The sequence below is a fragment of the Anabrus simplex genome, chromosome 1 (genome assembly GCF_040414725.1).
Source record: "Anabrus simplex isolate iqAnaSimp1 chromosome 1, ASM4041472v1, whole genome shotgun sequence".
Taxonomy (NCBI): domain Eukaryota; kingdom Metazoa; phylum Arthropoda; class Insecta; order Orthoptera; family Tettigoniidae; genus Anabrus; species Anabrus simplex.
The window spans coordinates 1,107,938,345-1,107,963,136 of record NC_090265.1 but is presented as its reverse complement, the minus strand read 5'-3'; positions in this window follow the sequence as shown (position 1 = coordinate 1,107,963,136).

Below are 24,792 nucleotides of genomic sequence, written 5' to 3'. Positions count from 1 at the left end.
TGCTAGATTCAATTTCCTAGTAAGTTCCTTCAATTTCTCCTTACTTCCATTACCATTTCTAACTCTATTTCGTTCCAACCTGCACTTCCTTCTTAGTCTCTTTACTTCTCTGTTATAATATAGTGGATCTATACCATTCCTTACCACCTTTAAAGGTACAAACCTATTTTCATATTCCTCAACAATTGCTTTAAACCCATCCCAGAGTCTGTTTATATTTTTATTTACCTTTTTCCAGCGAACATAGTTACTTTTTTTAAAAACTCCCTCATGCCTGTTTTATCAGCCATATGGTACTGCCTAATAGTCCTAATTTTAATACCGTCATTTCTTTCACATTTATTTTTAACTACGACAAAAACATCTCCGTGATCACTAATGCAATCTATTACTTCGGTTTCTCTATAGAGCTCATGCGGTTTTATCAGCACCACATCCAAAATATTCTTCACTCTAGTTGGTTCCATCACTTTCTGAATCAGCTGCCCTTCCCATATTAACTTATTTGCCATTTGTTGTTCATGCTTCCTGTCGTTCGCATTACCTTCCCAATTGATATTTGGTAAAATGAGATCACCCGCCACAATCACGTTCTTTTCCTTATCGTTTCCCATGTAGCTGATTATCTTATCAAATAATTCTGAATCAGCGTCAGCGCTACCCTTTCCCGGTCTGTACACTCCAAAGACATCAAGTTGCGTATTATCTTTAGAGATGAGCCTTACACCCAGAATGTTTTTCATCCTTAACATTTTCGTACCTTACAAATTCTTCTTTCACCAGAATGAATACTTCCCCTCCTACCATTCCTATCCTATCTCTACGATACACACTCCAGTTCCGTGAGAATATTTCTGCATCCATTATATCATTTTTCAGCCATGATTCAACTCCTATTACAATATCTGGTAAGTATATATCTATTAAATTACTTAATTCGATTGTTTACAATGCTTCTGCAATTGAGCACTAACATTTTTATGTCATCACTACTTGATTTCCAGTTCCCTGTTCGCTTAACACCGCTCCCTAGTCCACCCTGTTTCCCTGAATGTACCTGCCTATAACCCTTCTAAACAAGTTTCCTAACTTATATGTACCACTGCGGTTTAAGTGAAGGCCATCTGAGCGCAGATCCCTGTCTCCTCCCCACCCATTAGGATCTAGAAATCTCACTCCCAGTTTCCCACATACCCACTCCATAGTCTCATTTAAATCCCCAATCACCTTCCAGTCAGTATCCCTCCTACACAGTATTCCACTTATAATAATCTCCGCTTCGTTAAACTTCATCTGTGCTGCATTTACCAGATCCCACACATCCCCAACTATGTTGGTATTTATACCTGCTTGTCTTACTCAGCTCCGTTCAGTTTTCCTTCTTTTTCGCCACAGAAATAAAACAAATTGTCAGATTTTAAGAGGAGACAGTTTTCTCCTTTACGATGTATTTCACTTAGGCCAACATTACTCCAGTTGATCTTCAAAAGTTCTTCTCTTCAAATGATGAATGATATTGAGGTTAATAAACTTTCCGGCAGTAAAACATTTCCACAATCGGATCTTCGGGTGGAAGCAGCTTTGATGTATCAGATACAAATATATATTACAAAGAAACCTCAAATATTTAATGTCTGTACCTATAACTGTCGCTCATTGCTAGGTAATGACAGACTAGAAAAAGAATAGCACAAGTCATTCAAATTAATATAAAACGTGACCTCAGTTTAACGTCACCCTATTTATTGCACCAATTACACTCTGAACAAACGATGACGTTAAAACGAGGGATAACTGTGTATCGGATAGTGATATATCGGGGGTTAACTGTATTTTACAAAAAACCCTGGCAGTGTGTATGTTGATGGATAACAATGTCCAATGAGTTTTAAAGAAAATAAGTAAGAGGTGCTAGTGGTATTTCGGACAACAGTAACAGATAAGTAAAAAATAATGTCGAAGCCGAGTGAACTGGCCATGTAGTTCTGGTTATGCAGCTATAAAATTACATTTGGTGGGTGGTGGGCTTGACAGTCGTCTCCCATTTTTTACACCAAGCAAATACTGAGACTGTGCTTTAATTAAACCAAGGCTGTTACTGTCCTAGTCCTATCCCATCGTTACCGGAGACTTACTAGTGTTATCGGGAAGTTAAAATGCCAAAAAAGGAAAGGAAATGAAAGAAAGATGCCAAAACTTAATCTCATACGAAGTAAGAAACAATAAGTGCTTCAGTTACGTTAGAACTTAAGTCTATGTTCCAAAAGTGGGAAAAACTAGTAGGAGATGTGAAAAGGGATGAAAGTAATTTAACGGATTTCTTTACGTTTATTTTATAGTATAACCCAAAGAAACACTGCGTGAAAGAACGATATTTAGTTTTTCAATATTTTCTGTCTTTAGTCTCCTTTATATCGGATTTTTTTGTAATTTCTCGATTATGTCAGTCAGGGTTGGGTCTATCATTTTGTTGTTGTTGTTGTTGTTGTTGTTGATGTTGTTGTTGTTGTTCTTCTTCTTCTTCCGCTTTTCCTACACGGATCGGGTCCTGGATCTGGCCCGGTTTTGCGGATGGATGCCCTTCCTAACGCCAACCCTCTGTGGAAGGATGCATTCTATGTTGCGTGTTTCTGTGGTGGTTGGTAGTGTGGTGTGTTGTGTTAATATGAAGACGAATGTGTCGGACAAACTAAAGGCCAGTGCACTGATCATCGGCCAAGTAGCCGGATAATAAAAAATCCATGATATGAAATATTTAAAACTAAACTTAAACTAAATTTTGTTTCAAACATTTTTGAATAAAGCCGCCTGTTTTAAAGAAATCAGAAAAAAATCTCCTCCCTCTTAGGCCTCCGTCCTCCTTCGAATACTGTGTTTTCAATTAGCCCAGATTCTAAGTTAATACGATTGAAAAATGTATGACACTCACACACACGAAATCGAACCGTTAATCTCTAAGGTCGTTATATTTAATTTTTAGTCAAACAAAATTATTATTCTAATAGCGGAAATGCAAATTTCACTTATGGAGAAAGTAGTGTTTCCTACATGTTAAATTATCCTTTTCCGGGCTGAGTTGCTCAGACGGTTGAGGCGCTCACCTTTTGAATCAAACTTGTCGATTCTGGCTTAGTCCGATGGTACTTGAAGATGCCCAAGTAGCCTACGCCAGTCTGGTGTCGGGAGAATTACTGACACGTAAAAGAACTTCTGAGGGGCTAAATTCTGACACCTCGGTGTCTCTGAAAACCGTAAACGTATTTAGTAATTAGCGAGACGTAAAGCAAATATTATTATTATTATTATTATTATTATTATTATTATTATTATTATTATTATTATTATTATTATATTATTATTATTATGGTTCATGATGTGGGTTACTGTAGTCACGTCCAGTTCGAGAACCATAGGCAACGGCTGAGTGGCCTAGTAAGTGATCCCGAGAGTCGGGATACCAGTTGCTACGGAATGGGAGTGGGCGTCTCGGACATACCGTGTTCTGAGTCATGGCCAACCTTGTGCTCAGGCGATTAGGACTATACAATCCACCGTAGTCCCTAACCCGTTAGCGGAGAGATCCTCACTTAGACTAAGTAGAGTAGCATTCTGCTTCACGAATTTACCGAGCTCAGAACATTTTAAGCAAGCCTCTGACCTATGGGAGTAACGGAGTCCCACTCCCATTTGACAGGTGAGGGACTCCTTCGAAAAAACTTGACGAACGAAAAGGAATTCGATGGGGATTATGGAAGAAAGAAAGTAGAACTGGCTGAGTCAGCAAAGAGGATGCATCTGGATGTTGAACCCTACCGCACCTAGCCTGACGCCAATATACACCCTTACGGTAACTTTGGATGGGAGACCCAAGCATAATAATGCATCAGCGTAACCTGACAAACGACCGCGAATGAGACTATTTCGAAGAGCAGCCTGAACTGCCAACACGGGCTTCGAACCACCCGCCTCCTACTTTCTGTGCTGGCCTCGGCAACTCGAGCCCTTGGGTGGTGGTTACGTTCCAAAAAAAGAAATAAGAAAATCCTTAAGATGGAGTCTTATCTAATGAGAAAGGAGGACTTCTGGGTTCAAGTATTTACTGGATACTGCTTAGCACTGCTAGAAATGACAGGAATAATGTAATGGGGTCACAAATATAAATTTATTATGAATTGTGACACAAGAAAAATGAACACTATTACAATAGACACTCCGCACACGAAGGAACGAAGAAAAGAAACACGCACATTAAATGGACTCGCCTGAAGGGCGTTCACTGATCTCACTCAGCACAAGCTTCATTTAGCAATGAGGTATAATCGAAGTCTGGCGATTAACATCGTCTATCTTTCCATCGTTAATTTAATAGCTTCGGTCGATCACCACCGTGTAATTTAAGAAGATATCCCCTACATCATAGATCCTATTCTTAGCACGTAATTAGTCGGTCCCTGCGTTACATAGTTATTACATGAGAAACATATTTACATAACAAAAAAAAACCCACAACACTGAGCAAAACTTCCCGGACTATCCGTAGCCTGACACCAAGACAGACAACGATGAACATCGGTTCTGTTTGAACTCAAAGAAGTACACATTATACACTGAACACAATCATATGTACACTTTATGTAGGAAAAACATAGATATCACTTTCTTCTGCCCCCGACTAAAACTTAATGCAAGCTTGCGTATGCTAGTTCATTCTGACCTGGGGTCGAACCGGCTCCTTCTGACTGAGAGATACATATCTGAAAATCCCTAGCTCTCCGTCGCCTCAAACTACGGAACATTGGGGGGATATACAATTATTTATTAACTACCGTCTAAATTATCGTGATGTTATCATTTACCACCAGTGTTCTTAAACCGAACGATTGAAAAAAGACACAGTGTGAAATCCAAGGGTCCATAGCTTTTAACTTGAATAACACGGCACGCTGCCCTGCACATAGGGAAGAATGAACGAAAGGAAAGGTTTTTCTATTGTGCGCAACTCGGTCAGTGGGACGGTCCTTCCCATTCAATGGCTGCAAGAGTCCACGACCCTTCATAAATACAGTGGCCAGTTCTCATCCAAGGATACACTTATTAGCGCCATAATTCATTTATTTCATATCACCGCAGAATTCCCGAGGAATGAATAAGTTATTCCATATTTTCCGTCTGGGGTACAGAGAAAATTCAGCTCCATTCATTGGTGTGCCTCACATATTTTTCCTGTGTTTGGATCAAAATATCACATAATTTTACCGGCCAAAATTCGACGTTGACACCCGTGAAACGTGCAGAAAAATAGGAAGTTTATTCTGTTAGTGTGGAACCCTGTAAAATAGGCCGCGCATCTGGGCTTATTAGACTGTCGTTGCGTCGCGTCACGTCCTGTCTCCAACTCTGTCTCACACTTGAGAGCGCCTTTTCTCGCGGGCTTGGCTTCAGCCATACCTTTCAATTGTTTTTCGAGCTATATTTCGCGGGTCTTGTTCTCACCACACGCCGATCGAGTGCCGGGGATGTTCCTTTTGCCCAACATGCTACAAATAACGCGATTTCTGAAGTGATTTTACTAGGGTGGAAAGATGCAGATGCTGTCAATGAGCTGTATAGGACACTGTACAGTTTCAATATGCGAGGAGTAAATGATATTCGGGTAAGGGGAGATAACGAGGAAGAGATCATAAAGTGTACTTGACTTGTGTTAAAAAGGGAAGGGCAGAGTGTGGGGTACAGCTGTTCATCAGGAATAATATTGCACGCAAAATAGTTGCTGTTAGGCACGTAAATGAGCGAATGATGTGGGTAGATTTGGCAGTTGTATGAATTAGGACTAGAATTGTCTCAGTGTATTCACCATGTGAGGGTGCAGATGAGGATGAAGTTGACAAGTTTTATGAAGCATTGAGTGACACCGTAGTCAGGGTCAAAAGCAAGGATAGGATAGTGCTAATGGGCGATTTCAATGCGAGAGTTGGAAATAGAACTGAAGGATACGAAAGGGCGATGGGTAAATCTAGGGAAGAAATGGAAACTAATAGGGATGGGAAGCATTTGCTGGACTTCTGTGCTAGTGTGGGTATTGCAATTACGAATACATTCTTCAAGCATAAGGCTATTCACCGCTACACATGGGAGGGTAAGGGTACCAGATCCAAAATAGATGATATCGTAACCGACTTCGAATTCAGGAAATCTGTTAGGAATGTACGGGTTTTCCGGGGATTTTTAAATAATACAGGCCATTACATGATCTGTAGTGAATTAAGCATCTCTCGGCCTAGGATAGAGAAAATCAAATCTGTCTGCAAATAAGGGTAGAAAATCTCCAATACGAGGAAATTAGATAGAAGTACATTGATATGATTAATGAGAAGTTCCGAACAGCGGTTAGTAAGCAGGTTCAGGATATATAAAGAGAATGGGTGGCATACATAGATGCTGTAGTAGAAACAGCAAGGGAATGCCTTGGAAAAACTGTGTGTAGAGATGGGAAATAACGAACAATTTGGTGGAATGATGAAGTGAGTGTAGCTTGTAAACGTAACATATAGGCTTATCAGAAATGGCTCCGAATAAGGGCCAACGCAGACAGGGAATTGTACGTAGATGAAAGAAACAGAGCGAAACAAATAGGTGTTGAAACCAAAAAGAAATCGTGTGAAGATTTTGGTAATAACCTGGAAGGGCTAGGACAAGCAGCAGGGAAATCTCTCTGGACAGTAGATCTAGAGAAAGCGTATGACAGAGTACCGAGGGAAAAGAATCTTATGAAGGGAGGGAAAAAGGAAATGAACAGTGTTTTGGGTAATTCAGGTGAACTCATAATAGATCACAGGGAGTCACTGGACAAGTGGAGGGAATATTTTGCAAATCTTCTCAACGTAAAAGGAAATCTTCTTGGTGGTGTCGTGAACAACTGAGGCCTAGGAATGGGAAGGAAGCGGCCGTGGCCTTAATTAAGGTACATCCCCAGCATTTGCTTGGTGTGAAAATGGGAAACGACGGAAAAACATCCTCAGGGCTGCCGACAGTAGGAGGGGTTCGAACCCACTATCTCCTGGATGCGAGCTTACAGCAGCGCGCCCCTAACCGCACGGTCAACTCGCCCGGTTTGGAAAGTTGGGTGCGATCAGTGGTTGAGAGGAAGTTTAATGAAAGCCAGTGTGGTTTCAGACCACAGTGGGGCTGTCAGGATCAAGTTTTCAGTATGCGCCGGGCAATTGAAAAATAATACGAGAGGAGTGGACAGTTGTGTTTTTGTTTCGTAGATCTAAAGAAAGCGTATGACAGAGTACCGAGGGAAAAGATGTTCGCCATGCTGGGGGACTATGGGATTAAGGGTAGATTACTAAAATCTGTCAAAAGCATTTATCTTGTCGATTGGGCTGCAGTGAAAATTGATGGTAGAATGAGTTCTTGGTTCAGGGTACTTACAGTATTTAGACAAGGTGTAATCTTTCACCTTTGTTGTTCGTAGGTTATATGGATCATTTTCTGAATGGTGTAAAGTGACAGGGAGTGATTCATTTAGGTGGAAATGTAGTAAGCAGTGTGGCCTCTGCTGACTACTTGGTCTTAAGGGCAGATTGTGCCGAAAGCCTGCAGGCCAATATCTTGGAACTTGAAAATACGTGCAATGAGTATGGTATGGAAATTAGCATTTTGAAGACTAAATTTATGTTAGTAGGTAAGAAATCCAAGAGAAATGAATGTCAGATTGGTGGTACAAAGCTAGAACAGATAGATAATTTCAAGTATTTAGGATGTGAGTTCTCCCAGGATGGTAATATAGTAAGTGAAATTGAATTAAGGTGCAGTAAAGCTAACGCAATGAGCTCGCAGTTGCGATCAACAGTACGGTATTCTGTAAGAAAGAAGTCAGCACCCGGACGAAACTATCTCTACATCGGTCTGTTTTCAGACCGACTTTGCTTTACGGGAGTTTAAGCTGGGTGGACTCAGGATATCTTATTCATAAGATAGAAGTAAGAGACGTGCAACTAGTGGGAATGATTGCTGGTATAATCAGGTGGGAACAATGGTAGGAGGGTACTCGGACTGAGAAGATAAAGGCTAAGTTAGGAATGAACTCTATGGATGGAGCTGTGCTCATAAACCGTCTTCGGTGGTGGGGTCATGTGAGGCGAATTGTGGAAGTTTGGTTACCTAGGAGAATAATGGATTCTGTTATGGAGGACAAAAGAAGTAGACGGAGACCAAGACGACGATGGTTAGACTCAGTTTCCAATGATAGATAAGCGGTATAGAACTAAATGAGGCCACAGCACTAGTTGCAAATAGAGGATTGCGGCGACTGAACGCTGAAAGGCATAACGGTCTATAGTGATGATGTATGTATGTGTGTATCTTAATAAATTATCCTTTTCAATACCTTCGATCTTACTCTTGCCAAGATGCGTAGGACGGGAAAGAAAAGTCACCAAATTTTAGTGACATAATCTGGGAACATGTTGTCTGAAACTTAAGTTTTCCCTACGTAAGCTAGTAAAACGCATGGTATGCACCCTTCCTGGTCTTGCAATACAGTTAAGTACTCGTAGAATACTATGTTTGTATTTGGTATAATGAGAAAAAAATCCTTCCTTCCTAATTAAGACGTCAATAAGATGAGGCAGTTTTTGTATGGCTTAAATAAATAAATAAATAAAATAAATAAATAAATAAATAAATAAATAAATAAATAAATAATAAATAAATAAATAAATAAATAAATAAATAAATAAATAAATAAATAAATAAATAAATAAATAAATAAATAAATAAATAAATAAATAAATAAATAAATAAATCTTCTTCCTGGCCTATTTCCTAATTACTTCTGGACGGCACGTGACGTGGATTTGGCACAGTTCTGCAGCCGGTTGTCCTTCGAATGTAGCCACAGAACACCAATATGTAGCTAATGGCGTGTGGCCTCTTTCGAGTTAACGCCGTATTGGATGCCTACGTGTCTGTGAGGATGGAGTCTTACCTATGGTGAATTTTAATGATAAAAATGGCACATACACCCAATCCCCGAGCTATTGGAATTAACCAATGAGTGTCAAAATCCCCGACTCGACCGGGAATCGATCGCAGGGCCCGCTGGACCAAAAGCCAGCACGCTAACCATTTAGCCACGAAGCCGGACTCTAATGTAATAGAAGACAAATGTATTAATTTATATGAACACAAACACACAGTTTCAGAACCAGAGGACTTAACCATATGCATTTGAAATACCCAGACTGGCCGGAAATTGAACTCGTGGCACTCTGAACAGAAGGCCAATACGATGAGCATTCAGGTAAGGAACCGGACGGAATAATAAATAAATAAATAAATAAATAAATAAATAAATAAATAAATAAAAAAATAAAAAATAAATAAATAGAGTAATGAGAACTGATACATGTAACACGTATTGAAGGTTTTAATTTCTTAAGTTTACTTTTTCAATTAGCAATCTTTCTCAAGTGCGTACACTGTATTATTCCAAACGACGTGATTACCAACATTAACAGTAAACACGTTTTTAAAAGGGAAAGTGTCCTTAAAAGTAGGTTGTTAATTCTAATGAGACCTGACTGAAGAGCTTTAAGACGGGCGACGCATTTTCTCGAAGATGAGATTAGCAATAAGAATGTTAATTGTGCCCAACCTGACGCACTAAAGTTGTCGCGCGGTTCTCTGGATTACATTCATTAACTCCCACCGTTATGAACATACTTGCTCCTAGAGGAATGTTTTGCGTTCAGAAAGCGTTATGAACTAAATTGATGTTAACGAAGTGTTTGTTTCACCTTTTCATGTATCCTACCCACCATCATACACTGATTCCTAAGCTGTAAACAAGTTTTGGTTATTCTCGTTTAGCCCACTTTTTATTCTGCTATGTGTATATAAGTACATTATACGTTAGGAATGGCATATACAAAGAAAATCAGCATGCAGTCAGCTGTGCAAAACCACAACGTTGGTAATGTGAAATTTTGAACACAGAATTATCGTTAATTGTGTCGCAGATCAGTACCGTGTGCCAACTTGGGCACTGAGGCATGAACACGATGAGGCATACTGAACACCAAATAATCCAACTGTTTTTCTGCAGAGTATTCCTATCTTGGAAAGCAAATTCAGTCAGTTGCTAAATGTTAGCAAGAGGATTAGGACGGCCGTCAATTGTTCTCTTCAGTTCACGCCACGCATGTTCAACTCAGTTCATGTCCGCAGATTATGCCGACCACACAATTTGCTGTATATCATGCGTTTCAAGGAATTGATTGACCATTCTAGTTCGATGGGCACGAATATTATCACTCACTAGTGTAAAAACCTCGCCCACAGTGACAGCACATCTTGTAACTACAGACTGGAGGATGCTGTCTATGTGTACTACACCAGCCATGTTACCCTGGATAGGAATTAGAGGCCTACGTCAACCAGATTTGATCCCATCCCAAAACGTAACTGAACGTCCATATTGCTGATGGTGTTCTAGGATGAAGGGCTCGTTCAATCTCTCACCGGATCGTCAATGAACTTAAATGCTTCTATTGAATGAGTGTACGTTTATGGTGACCACATTAGAAAATGGCGTGCGCTTTCACTGTTCCTAATGCCATGGACTATTTCATCCCCACCTCACACGAGCCGCCCTATGTGTGGTTTAAGAGAAACATTTGACACAGGCCTCCTTAATATCAGTTCTCCATCGTGCAGCCGATTTCACACTGTCTGATCTGATACGTTTACTACAGTGGTCCTTCGAAGGTCCTGGCGGACCGACGTGGCAATAGCAGTGGGTCTACGATACAACGCGATGAAAACAACAAATCGTTGTTGCCCCTAGAAAAACATCTATGTGATAATATTTCATTTTAGAACTCTGACCAGAAAGGTTTTGTCATCTAAGGTTCAGCATTGCGTGAACTACACTGCTGTGCAAAACTTAAGGACGAGATAGATAAAGCAACATAACATATCAACTACTCGGTGGAAAAGAATGAAAGTGAGGTAACATGCTGCTAGAGGTCTCCCACATGTGCATAGAAACCTGGCATGAGGTCAGCGCGACTATAGCGCCAAATGGGTCTAGCTCCACAAAACGAGGCACCTGAAGGAACGGGACAAGACAGTGTGAGTCAATCATTGAGCTATTACGGTGCAGCGAGGTGCTGTTATTCATTACAAAATGACCCGGAGACAACATTTGGATGTCTTCACACGGCGAAGAATCATCGGAAAACTGGAAGAAGGACAAAGTGTGACGAGTGTAGCTGAGGAGTTTGGTATTGCTCACAGCATTGTTTCACGTGCATGGGGAGCATTACGAACTACAGCCACGGCTGTCCGAAAGAGGGGAGTGGGTTCAACAAGGTCAATTACAGCAGGAGATGAGCACTAGATTGTGCAACAGGCAACCTCACTTCAAACAGCGGGTGTAATTGCAACCACATTTAATAGGACTGCAAGACACCCAATTGCACGCTCCAGAGTGCCATGGCGAGTGCATGGGGTGGTCTGTTTACCCGGCGACCATTGCATTGTGCTCCGTTGACACCTGCACATCGTCGGTACCGTTTGTGATGTTGTCAACAGCATCAGGTCTGGACCGACGAGGAGTGGGTTCGCGTGCACTTCTCACATGAGAGCAGATTCATTCTCAGTAGTGATTCTAGACGTACCCTCATCTGGCGAGGGATGGGAACACGTAATGCACCCAGGAACATTGTTGAACATGATCATTTGGGTGGTCCAAGTCTTATGGTGTGGGGAGGCATAATGTTGCATTGGCATCCCAACCTCCAAATCTTTGAACGGTGTACACTCACAGGTCAACGTTATTGTGGCAGTGTACTCCTTTCCCATGTGCGTCTTTTCAGGGGTGCATTCGGCCCTGACTTCATTTTTATGGATGACAATGCACGACCGCATCGAACAGCGCAGGTGGAGGGGGGCTCTTGGAACGAGAGGATATTCGGCGATCGGATTAGCCTGCCCGTTCTCCCGACTTCAATCCTATCGAGCATGTGTGGGACATGTTGGTCATATGTATTGCAGCAAGTACACATGCACCAACGACCAAACGACCATCCATCAGTTGTCAACCGCGCTGGTGGAGGAATGCAACGCCCTACCACAAGAACTCTTCACCAATCTTGTGGCCAGCATGGGAACACGTTGCAGAGCATCCATCGCTGTCCGTAGTGATCACACCCCCTTTTAAGAATCAAGTCCCTTCTTTTTTGAAGTCCAAGGGACCATCATGAGTCGCAGTGACTTGTCTCTGTATAAAAGTGTCATTTCCGTTCGTCTCATCGCATATTCCTTACAGTTGACTACCGTACCATACTTTAGCAATTCTTGCTATGTATGGTTCAAGTTTCCTCGAGCTGTGCTACTTGGCAGTGACACAACATGCGAATGTTACTTTCGCCCTTAAGTTTTGCACAGCAGAATAATATACATGAATTTTCGTTCTAAGTGAGACATGTACCGCAGGCCAGTATATACACCAGCGACCTTACAAGTGATATTAATTTAACCGATAAAACAAGTTCCTCCTCTCGGACAAATATTGAACCAGTGTGTCTCAGAGATTGGTCTACAGTGCCCACTGTAAAAATGCTAGCGGGTACCGTGAGGTACCGTGACAGGCCGTGTAAAATAGCAATATAAAAAAATCTCTTTTTAGTGATGTAGATACCCATTCTAAAGTTGGCTTCGTTCTCAGACTATCATCTATACAACTAAGATTTATCGCCTTTAGCCTCTTCTGTACAATAGGCAGCACAAAACTAACATTCTTTTATTCGAATATTCCGCTTAGTATAACTGTACCTTCATTGTGTTGAACTCGTCGAGATGTGTAGACTCAGATAATAATAATAATAATAATAATAATAATAATAATAATAATAATAATAATAATAATAATAATAATAATAATAATAATAATAATAATAATAATAATCTCGTATGGCTATTGCTAGCGTAACGCAGACCTTCCGACGAGAGTGTATAAATAGTTATGTTTATTTCTGTTTAAATACTTAGGAACTTGAATTCTGGAAGTTATTCGTATCATAATGAAGTCCTGCTTTGTCTGCACTCCAGCATATAATGTGTTAAGAAAGTCACATGGATAACAACATAAAACAACTAATCATGGTCGTTGAAATTTTATTCGACAATATAAAGAAATAATTCAAAACGTGCAACCAACGAAGCACCAAAAATAATGAAACCAGGAAAAAAAGCGCAGGTTGCCTATCAGGTGTCCACTCTAAAAACCTGCACCAGGACTTTCTGAAGGCTACACGATATTAACTTCTAACACAATATATTCAAGAAAATAATTTACGAGGTATGTGTATGGTCCTTCACAGCCGCTTGCTGAATATCGGAGAGATAGGACAAAAAGTAGACATTTCCAGAAATGGCCTGGAAAGAATATAAGACATGCCAGCATCTCCCTTCCGTAGAGATGTGTGAAAATTAACTATATTTCGTCTGGAATGAGTTGTGTCAGTGACGCCCCAGCAATCTTGTTTACAGAAACGCATCTGTCGTGAAGTCTTGACAGTGCCAGCAGAGGGGCAGGGAAGCTTCTTACAAATCTCCCGTGACACACGTGAGGTAAGTTATTAGACATGCACACTCGGTTCAGGAAAAGAGGAAACAATTTTATGAAATTTCTTCTCCACTAACAATCTGTAACTCAAGTGTTTTTACTCTCTATAATCGTATGGTGCAGAAGGTATCCATAAATAATCAATCTCATACTTGGATGCTGTTCCATGCTGATGATGGCATCAGGTTAATAACTCCTTGAGATAGACTCAAGCAACTCGTCAACCAATGGAAGACAGGGCTTGATGATTTTGTAATGAGGCTCAACCTGATCAAGACAGAATAGTTGGAGTGTCACATCCAGACAGATGGTACCCTAGGTTGGCCTTAATTAAGTTAAAGCCCCAGCATTTGACTGGTGTGTCACATGATTTCTACAACTGCAGAATAAAATTCAACGTATTTAACTAGAATTACGGAATTAGCTACTAAAATTTGTTTGGTTATACAGAAGGTAACCATAAATAATCAAACCAAAGCCGTGGCCCATACAGCCCATTAACGTTTGGCCTGCAAATAAGACCGATCTCCAAACACACGGCCTACAGTTACCGGAGTAGGCTGTGGTCAGCATAACTATCCTTCGGCCTGTTGTTTGCTTCCATTACTGGCTGGTGATCATGATCGTTATGGTGTCAAATCTGTATGGTCTGACACCATACTTAGCCAGTTCGAGTCCCGTTGGTCGAAAAAATTGTCACCAACAGAATGTTGACCAGCAAGGAGAGGTAGTGGTTTACAATTTCTAATCACTAGATTGTGAGCCAAAAGCCTGAATTCAATTCCATAACTTTCCTCACTGTTCATATGGAGAGAAGGCATATGACGCTGTTGATGGTGATTTGTCCATCGGATGCAGACGTTAAGCCTTGAATAGACCCCTTGATGTTATTCAACAGGAGTAGGCTGTGCTGACACCGCGATTCATCCTCCTCCCGACTTACATGATCATCATCATCATACACTCAAACGCACAGGTCGCCCATGGGTGTCAAATAAAAAAGACCTGCAACATGAAAGCCGAACATGTCCTTAGATACTCCATGCATTAAAAGCCATACCCTAAATATTCGCTATCCCTGTATCAGGTTTATTTAGCGAATGCCATTAAAACAGCAATATACAATATTATGAAAGGAAAAGAAAAAGTTAGAATTTCATTTTATGAGTTGTAGAGTCTCTGGAGAAGTATCCAAGAAATCTAGAACAATTCCAGAGTAGGAAGACAAGGGAATTTCCTTGACAATATGTTTAATATTTTTCCGGGAAATCTGCATTTACACTTTTACGATGATTTCTCTTGATCACACACTCTTAAATCAATAACATTTACAAAGAGTACACATAATAAAAGTGTTCAGAAGAAAAATAATCTGATTATGATCTTTCTGGAGCGAAACATATTAGTCAATCTGTTATTAATTAAATGTTTTCCTTTTCAAATATACTCTAGCGTCTCTTAATCTTGCCTTGGTGTCGACAAACTGCAAAGCTGAGGAAATAATTTAGCTGCTGTGGAAAGGTGTTTATCTATTCTTGCTTCCAATGTCTGCCAACCTGGTTGGATGATGTGTAAAACGGAGCCTCTTTATTTCAGTGCCTGCGATATTCTCATGGATAAGCAGATTAGAGTTGATAGTCTTCCTCTTATTTTCCCTGAGTGGAGCATGTTTCCTTCACAGGTGAGGCGAAGATATACGACAGAGGTCTGGCAGCCAGAAAGTTGGACCTTCTCAGATGAGCTCCTGAAGAAGGATGAATCCTGTTCTAATCTGCAAATAATAATTTAACTCTTCAGACAAGAGGAAATAAATCTTAGACCTCCATATAAGAGACATGGAGTTGATTTTACACCTTACTGGTTTATGTAAATTTATCACAGATATATGCTTATTTGCCGGCCTCGCGGTGTAGGGGTAGCGTGTCTGCCTCTTACCCGCAGGCCCCGGGTTAGATTCCCGGTCAGGTCAGGGATTTTTAGCTGATTATGAGGGCGAGTTCGAGGTCCACTCAGCTTATGTGATTACAATTGAGGAGCTACCTGACGGTGAGAGGGCGGTCCCGGTCTAGAAAGCCAAGAATAACAGCTGAGAGGATTCGTCGTGCTGACCACACGACACGTCGTAATCTGCAGGCTTTCGGGCTGAGCAGCGGCCGCTTGGTAGGCCAAGGCCCGTCGGAGTTGTTGCGCCATGGGAGGATGGGGCGGTATATGCTGATTCACTCTAATGTAATTTGTGCGTAGAGGTCAAATACCCACGGCTAAAGAGCCTGAGAGACAGAGATTCAGGGAGAAAAGGAGGACACCCATACAACCTTTTTCAATTTGGAAAAGGCACTTGATCAGCTCCTGTATGAGATAACTTGGCATTCCCTTTGTTCCCATGGTGTGCTTGAAGTCAGCCACTTGCAGTGCCATCAGCTGAGTCTGTTGAGCCGTTGTCATCACTCAGCAGTTTAAAAGTCCGGCTCCATGGCTAAATGGTTAGCGTGACGGCCTTTGGTCACAGGGGTGCCGGGTTCGATTCCCGGCAGGGTCGAGAGTTTTAACATTAATTGGTTAATTTCGCTGGCACGAGGGCTGGGTGTATGTGTCGTCTTCATCATCATTTCATCCTCATGACGACGCCCAGGTCGCCTACGGGAGTTAAATCAAAAGACCTGCATCTGGCGAGCCGAACTTGTCCTCGTCCACTCTCGGCACTAAAAACCATACGCCATTTCATTTCATTTCATTTCATTTCATTTCATTTCATTTCATTTCATTTCATTTCATTTCAGCCTTTTAAAATAGAAGCTGAAGTCCATCAAAGATCCCATTCTCTTTTACTTTCCATCCTATGCACAGACGCAGTTGTTGCAGATATGAAAAGAATTGCTAGTGGTTTTCATCGCTGTAACACATCGAAGGTTTTCGGGAACACAACTATAGGAAAGGGCTAGGTTGGAGAGATAGCGGCCATGATCTCAACTAAGGTAAATCCACAGCATTTGCCTTGTGTGAAAATGGGAAACCATCTTCAGGGCTGTCGACAGTAGGATTAGAACTCACTATCTCCTGAATGCAAGCTCACAGCTCCGCGACCCTAACCGCACGGCTAACTCGCTCGGTAAACTTAGAAGTATCTCATCCTTGGATGCTGTTCCATGCTGATTATATCATCAGGTTAATATCTCCTGCGATAGACTCAAGCAACTCGTCAACCAATGGAAGGCAAGGCTTGGTGATTTCGTAATGGGGCTCAACCTGATCAAGACAGAATAGTTGGAGTGTCATACCCAGACAGATGGTACTCTAGGTTGGCCTTAATTAAGTTAATGCCGCAGCATTTGACTGGTGTGACACATGATTTCTACAGCTGCAGAATAAAATTCAGCGCATTTAACTAGTTAGAATTATTGAATTAGCTACTAACATTCGGAAAGCCAATTCGTGGTTATACAGAGGTTTAAAAGTCCTGTGCCGGCTGAGATTATTGCTATTTATGCAACTTTGTTCTGCCACTTGTCGGCTTCTTTCGACCTAATCATCACCAAGTAGCTCCTAAATTAACCTCATGAGGATGAGTGAAACACGTCTCATTTCTTGCACCAAATTGTAACCCTTAGATGAGTCAGGAACCGAAATAGAGTAGAAGGCACGGACGCTATTCCAACACAAAAATCTTAATACTCTTAGACAGCCAAGACGACTGCTGCCAAGCCAGATGACCTGGAGTTACTAGAAAGTTACTTTGTGAGCATCACAACGCGACCTAGTCCGCTGCATCTTGCATCAACAGCACACCAGCTGGTGTCACAAGATTGAGTGAACCTCGTTATAGTCCAGAATTTAAACCCTTGGCCTGCCAGGGAAGTTGAGCCTGGGGACTCGTGGAGGGAAGCAGGCTAGCTACACCACTAATTGTAATACGACCGAGCTCGATAGCTGCAGTCACTTAAGTGCGGCCAGTATCCAGTATTCGGGACATAGTAGGTTCGAACCCCACTGTCGGCAGCCATGAAAATGGTTTTCCGTGGTTTCCCATTTTCACACCAGGCAAATGCTGAGGCTGTACCTTAATTAAGGCCACGGCCGCTTCCTTCCCACTCTTAGACCTTTCCTGTCCCATCGTCGCCATAAGACGTATCTATGTCGGTGCGACGTAAAGCAAAAAAAAAAAAAAAAAAAAACACATAAAATTGTAATACGGTGCAGGTATACATTGTTCTATTGGTATTTCTATTTCATGATGTACTTGTACCTAATTAACCGAGCGTGTTGTTTCTCGTTAACCTGCAGTTAATCAAATCATTAGAATACCACCTCCGCAAAATCCCCATATCCTAAATTCTTTAGAGCCTCGGTGAGATTTAAGCTACCTATCTTCGTAACAGTACAGTTTAGTCCTCGTTACTCTAGGACTGGATAAACTCCTTCACTCGGTGATACGCATCTGCAGCTATCCTCAATGTTCCGAAGGACCTAGAAACACGGCACGGGCGGTGTAGCTGTTGTCTTGGGACTCGGAAAGTGGTGGGCATTTTCACACCAGGGCAGTTGTGAGGCTGGGGACACGAGCATTACCCTGCCGGTACTAGCACTTTCCTATCCCATCTTACTCGAGAACGTATTTGAGCTGGTGCGATGTTAAACCACAAGCAGATCTATATACTATTTCACGTTGCACATCTGCTACTCATTTGCAAGGTGATCGTCAAACCTACTAAAATAGTTTATGGCTAGTAGATTTAAACTTCCAGAAAATATACATTTCTAAAACTGAACAGTCGCGCTTTGCATTTGTGGGAGGTCTTCGACGGACGTAGGTTTTACTTCAGTCTGTCTCCTACATAGCACAAGCCCAAAGAACATCAAGTCTATTTTTATTCTACTTTTATAGCCTTTTACACAATTATCTGTGGTAGGCACTATTATGGATTACGCCTAGTTTTGTGGTCGGAAGCCCTTCCTGACGCCAGCCCTTCGTGGAAGGATATGTTCGCTATTGCGTATTTCTATGGCGATTGATGTGTACATGAAGATATGTATTGAGAGAAACACAAGCACCCAGTCATCAAAGTGAGTGAAAATTCCTAATCAATCCGGGAATCGAATCCTAGCCTCTGTGAACCGAAGGCCACTGTGTTCTTCATTCAGACAAGATGCCGGACACCATGAAAGCGAGCGTTAAATCATTGCCTTTGATAGCAACAGATTACCTCATTTTTCTCGAAGTCACTGTTTCATCTGGCATCATCCGGAACATTTCAATAATCTATTTCTTGGTCTGTGAAATTAATTAATCTAATCATACCTTTCATAAAGGAGATCATATGAACGTTCTTCAACTAAATACTTTTATGTCATGAGTATAACTTTCATCTTGTGGTATTCATTTTTATTTTTATTTTTATTCCATCCATGTTCTTCAGCTCAACCGACTGTAAAAAGAACAGCTTGATAAGTGATAAATCTCCCTGACGAGATGAATTCACAGGAACGTATGACTCACTTCTTGTTTGCTCAGCCATTTCTCATAACATCCCCTCATTTCACTCTCATTATTACAATATTATACCATCCCCTTGCTCCCCAAAGTGCAGCCTTTTGATGACAAGCCGGCAAAATTTTATTTAAGAAAAAAAGATGAGAATTTAGAGCTTTATAATGCTTAGAGAAAGTTCTCCACGAGAAATTAAATATGATTTTAATATTTCAACTCATCAACCACTCCCTACAAGCAGCATATCTTATTAGTTCTTCCGTAACGGACACAAGAGCTTGGGAGCTACTAATATATATATGAAAATTCTAAGACAGATTACTGAAGAGCGACATCATAACAAAGGAAATTATATTCAGGACGTTCTTACCTTAAAAATCTTGGGGTGAATTTTCAGGCAAGGCTAAGAAAATGTAATATGTCATAAGAAATGTTCATACTGTAGACTGGAAAATAAGAATAAAACATTTTAAACGAGATTTATTTTTTTACAATTTGCTTTACGTCGTATCGACTCAAATAGGTCTTATGGCGACGATAGGATGGAAGATGGCTAGGAGTGGGAAGAAAGCTGTCGCGGCTTTAATTAATATACAGCCCCAGCATTTGCCAAGTGTGAAAATAGGAAACCACGTGAAACCATCTTCAGGGCTGCCGACAGTGGGGTTGAAACAAGCGCTGTGTTTGAACTGTATAATGTTGTAATGTGTTATTTTTTGTAAGGTCGCGCTTGTAAGCTGACCTCAATTTTTAACGCCCGAAATTTTGATAAAAATTGCAGCTTATTTTCGGAACCATACGGTACTGTAACTAAAGGAAAATGTCTCAATACTTTGTAAAAAAGAAAGTTAAAACTAGTTTCTTGTTTAGATTAGGAATGCATCAAATAAACCACTCGGCTGTAGTCGGAGTTATTCGGGCCATTTCATATCTCTGAGCTCATGCTCGAACGAGCATGCAATTTCTTTACTTGAGTTTATGCAAAATATCATGCAAGTTAAGTCGAATGCATGTTTGAATTGAGTTAAAGGAGTTGAATGTTCGACTCGTCGTGTCATTACCGTATTCCATTCCTTTTATCATCATCATCATCATCATCATCATCATCATCATCATCATCATCTACAATAACGAAAACATCCAAGAATTATCTTGTTGTTGAAATGGGATGGCAGCACTGGTAAAGATAAAAATATATACAGTTCAGTATGGAAACCATTGAAACTATCAATATACTACAACTGAAAAAACGGAAATAATGTGGGGATTAAATTCAGCTAACAGGAGCCTCCATGCTTGTAACAAACAAATGGGATTCCGACTGTTGTTTCACTACACCAATCTTCACATATAATACAATAATACGTCCAGTACTAACATATCGGACAGAGAAATGGATTTTGAATACAAATAGAAGAAAGGAAGAATGAATGAAATGTAACCTTTAAAAGCCAGGTATTGGAAGATTTTTGGATCAACTTACGAGGGGAAAGAATGGAGAGTAAAGCATAACTAAGAGCTCGGAAGACTATTTGAAACCCTGATTTCGTAGTTTGAGGTTAAGAGCAGGAAACTGAGATGGGCAGACTATGTCATGAGAAAGGAATAGTGACAAGGTCAAAAAAGTGTGGTATGGTGTACCAGAGGGAAGGCGGCAACCGGAAAGACCTAAAATAAGATGGTACGATTAGGTTCGGAAAGATATGAAAAGGATGAGCCTGTCGGGATGCGATGGATCAGACAGAAATAAAGAGGCAGTGTGTTGGTGAGGCCATTTACCGACTAGGATACCAGTGGCCACAGCAGTACATACGTAACTACGGAAATGAAGAAATTTAGGAGTTCTTATTGTTGTTGTTTAGGACGCAAGGTTCGAGTGAAGTGATTGGAAACTGAAATACGTTGGTCTATATAATCTACTAAATATCTCGATTAAAGTAATTGTGGTCATTATGTTTCATTTTAAAGAAAATGCATTTTTGTGTCCCTAACCAAAAGTTAATGAATGTTTGATCGTGTGCTCATAAAATAACAAATGTTAGGTAATTTCAGACGAAGGTTAGGTTTACACCTTATTGTAATGACAGCGCATATAAAAGTAATGTGAATACAGCAAACTAAGCTAAATTAAAAGACAACATATTTCCTAGGACCAAGTAGTACGGCATATATTAATTGAAAATTTATTCCATTCAGTTAGGTTAATGTTCAGTCATTAGAGGTTCAAGGTTAGTATATGGAAAGTATTTATAAAAACTATAACATGATTATCTATTGATAAAGTGCACAATAATAAAATTTCATTGATCATTATACAAATTTTAGTCAGAGTCTGCGAGGGGGAAATATATCTGAACATATTATTCGCTTTATTGGTTTATATGTTTACATCACAATACGCACCAGTAAGGGGCTCATGCCAAAGAGTTTAGAGTCTACTATCAACTCCATGGCGAAAGAGGAGGCTGATTTTTAGCGCCTGCAAGTGGAAACTATTGGAATTTGTGATCCGAATGAAAAACCGAATGCAAAAGGAAACAATCGATTGTAACTGCAGTTGACGACTATCGAATAATTCGGTAGTTTTCATTCTATAGTTCCGTCACTACTCCAATTACCTGTTTTGGTTTACAAGTCATGGTTGAAATATTCAGTTACATGGGCTGTGGCGTAAATATTGACACAGTAATTTGTTATTGTGTGTTTGTATTTGTGAACTTTTGTATTAACATGGTTGCTTGAAGTGATGCTGCTTTTATCATAGCATATTTTCTTTTGTTTAAGTTTATAAAAAGACGTTTTGCTACAGAAGCTATACAGTAACGGCATAGTACTCGGTATTATTCCGCTTCATAAATGTTCATAGGAGAGTTGAGCACGTTAAGCCCCTTTTGTTTTGTACTTCATTGCTTATGACAACCTTTAAAATAATTATTTACTTTCCTGGTACACGGTGATTACAAAGCATGTTGTACGGCACATTTTGTACAAACGACGTACTGAACATATTTAAATGTGTACGTCCTTATATGAAATAATTTATAGGCCCTACATGTATTGTACGCCAACGGCCGTAGCCGTGTTGAAACACCGGATCCCGTGAGATCTCGGAAGTTAAGCAACATTGGACGTGGTCAGGAGTTGGATGGGTTGCCACGCGCTGTTGGTGGGGGGTAAGGGAATCGAGGAGCGGAAAGGAACTGGCCACCCTACCGCACGTAAAATCCGGCTCACGAACACCTCTGCGGAGGTTTGGATCTGCCTTCGGGCAGAACAACCCTTACCTACATGTATTGTACGGAGTACCTTACTAATGAATATGTAATGCATACTCGAGATCTTTAACATGAATGTAACACACGCGGAAGGGAAGGTACTTGCTTCACCGCCTGCCCGCACGACTCCCTGGCTCGAAAATAAAGAGAGAGGGGAATGAGTGAAGGAACCACACGGCTACTTGCAGGTAACTGATGTACTGTGTATGTCAACTCATTGAGGGTCAAATTCTACAGCTTCTTTGTAATTCTTGTGTGCGAAGGCTGGCTCAAATGTTAGCAGTCTCGGGCTTGACTTCATCTAATGGCATCGCGCTCAACCAATGTTGGAAAGAATGACCCTTATTTTAATCAATATAGGCCCTTTTAAACTAAACTACTTTCATACTCTCCCAAGCACTGTCAAAATAATATTTAATGTACTTCGTACTAAAATATGCACGGATATCAAATTTGAACGCAAGAAATTGAGATAAAAGATGGTAAATATTTGATTGGAAGATAGTAGGGCCTATCCTTTTACTGAAATATTTTAGCATTCGCTTGTCTTCATATAACTATGGGGAAACGGGATAGAAATTTTAAACGGGATAAAATGATGTATACAAATAAAATACAGAGACAATGCTTACATTATTTAAAAGACATGCGAATAAATAATATTATTCACAATCCAAAACAGAAGAATAATGATAGATAAGTTTAATGAATAAAAACAAGAAATTCTCATATCATCACAGTAAAATACGAATATTTAAGAAGCAAAGGACTAAATTTTGTAAGAAAAATAACGGAAATAATTGTATTTGTATAAAATCCAAAGTAAAGCATAATCTTAAACAGTGCACTCGTTTTCTACAAAAATAATAGTTTTCTAGCCATTCAAATCGGAGGTAACTAATCAAGGAGGAGAGGAAACTGAATGGTTCTTCATTATTTTATTAATAGGAAAGGATTAAAATTTCTGGCTTCTACTTGCCTTCTCAAGTTACCCCGATTTACTGCAGGTTTTAATGCCCTCCGTACCCTCTTCTTGGGATCTTCTTACCTAAAACCAAACTGTGTGTTCTAGTAAGACGGTAGAGTAAAAGCACTGAAATCTACTGAAGCGTTGTAACTTCTGTATACAACTCCATTATTTTAGCAGTTTGGAAACAGTGAATTACATGAAATATTCGTATTCATGAGAGCCTGATCGTGATCACTGTTCGAATGGATCGAGGTGCTGTGTGCTATTTTATATTGCTGAAAATACGTTGCAGTTCCGTAAGTTATTTACAGAGGAAAATGTGTTAAGTAGGTCAGTCTTTTCCTGCCTTTTCTTTTCATGAACTGCCAAGCGGTATAAAATATTCCTTCTTCTTATGACCTTGTTTTTCTACCTATATAAAGCTGTTGATTTTTAAATAACTTTTGGGTTTACTTCTCGTGGGGTGTTTTATTATTATTATTATTATTATTAATAATATCATATTCTATCCTCAACAAGCAAAATAAAAGTAACCTGGTATTCAATAATTATGATCATCAGAGACGCAAGGGTGTTTGGAAAACCGTTCCTATGGAGTTATTGTCGGAGCTGATGAAACACTTAAATGCCATATGTTTTGGGGCTGGATTACATTGTGTTAATTCATTGTTTTCCTTGATTAGGAGATGCCAGTATAGCCAGAATGTTCACGAGAAAATGGTGTTGGGAGTGACCTCTGAGTGCGTAACACGACAGGCCGCACCTCCTGGAAGACGAACACATGTGACTTTGCCTCGCTTACTTCCTCTTCATCCTCAGGGTTGGACAAAATCTTCTCCCAAACGTTACCTGTTTTCCTTTCTCTCCGGAATTCTCGTGATCACGAGCGTACACCCCTCCAGGCTTGCGCTGTCTGATAACGTCCTGGACTAGCGCTCGCAACAGCTCTTTTTCATGCACACAGAGTTGTCAGTCACCTCATGACCTTGACATACTGGCTTACAACGTGTTCAGTCTGAGACACGCCTCCGCTAAGTAGAGGAAAAGGTAGAAGCAACATTCATGTTTAATGATTACATTGAAACGAATACAATGTGGCATGATTCAGTAAAGAAGGTTATTTGACCACGGGAACCGTCACGAAGTGTGCTTGTACTCCACGTTAACGCATCTCAATACGCTGTCAGCGCAACAATCGACAGTGTTTTCGCTGGGGTCTTATGGATCACCAACCTTACAGCAGGATCACTCCTTTTGTAGCCCGTCTGCTGGCCATGATCGGTAAGACATCAAGTCCATACGATCTGACACCGTGGTTATCCGGTTAGAATCCCGTCGGTAAAAACAAATGCCACCATCTGAATATTGATCAGCAGGGTGTACAATTTATAATCACTAGAGTCCATGCCAAATGCCTGGATTCAAT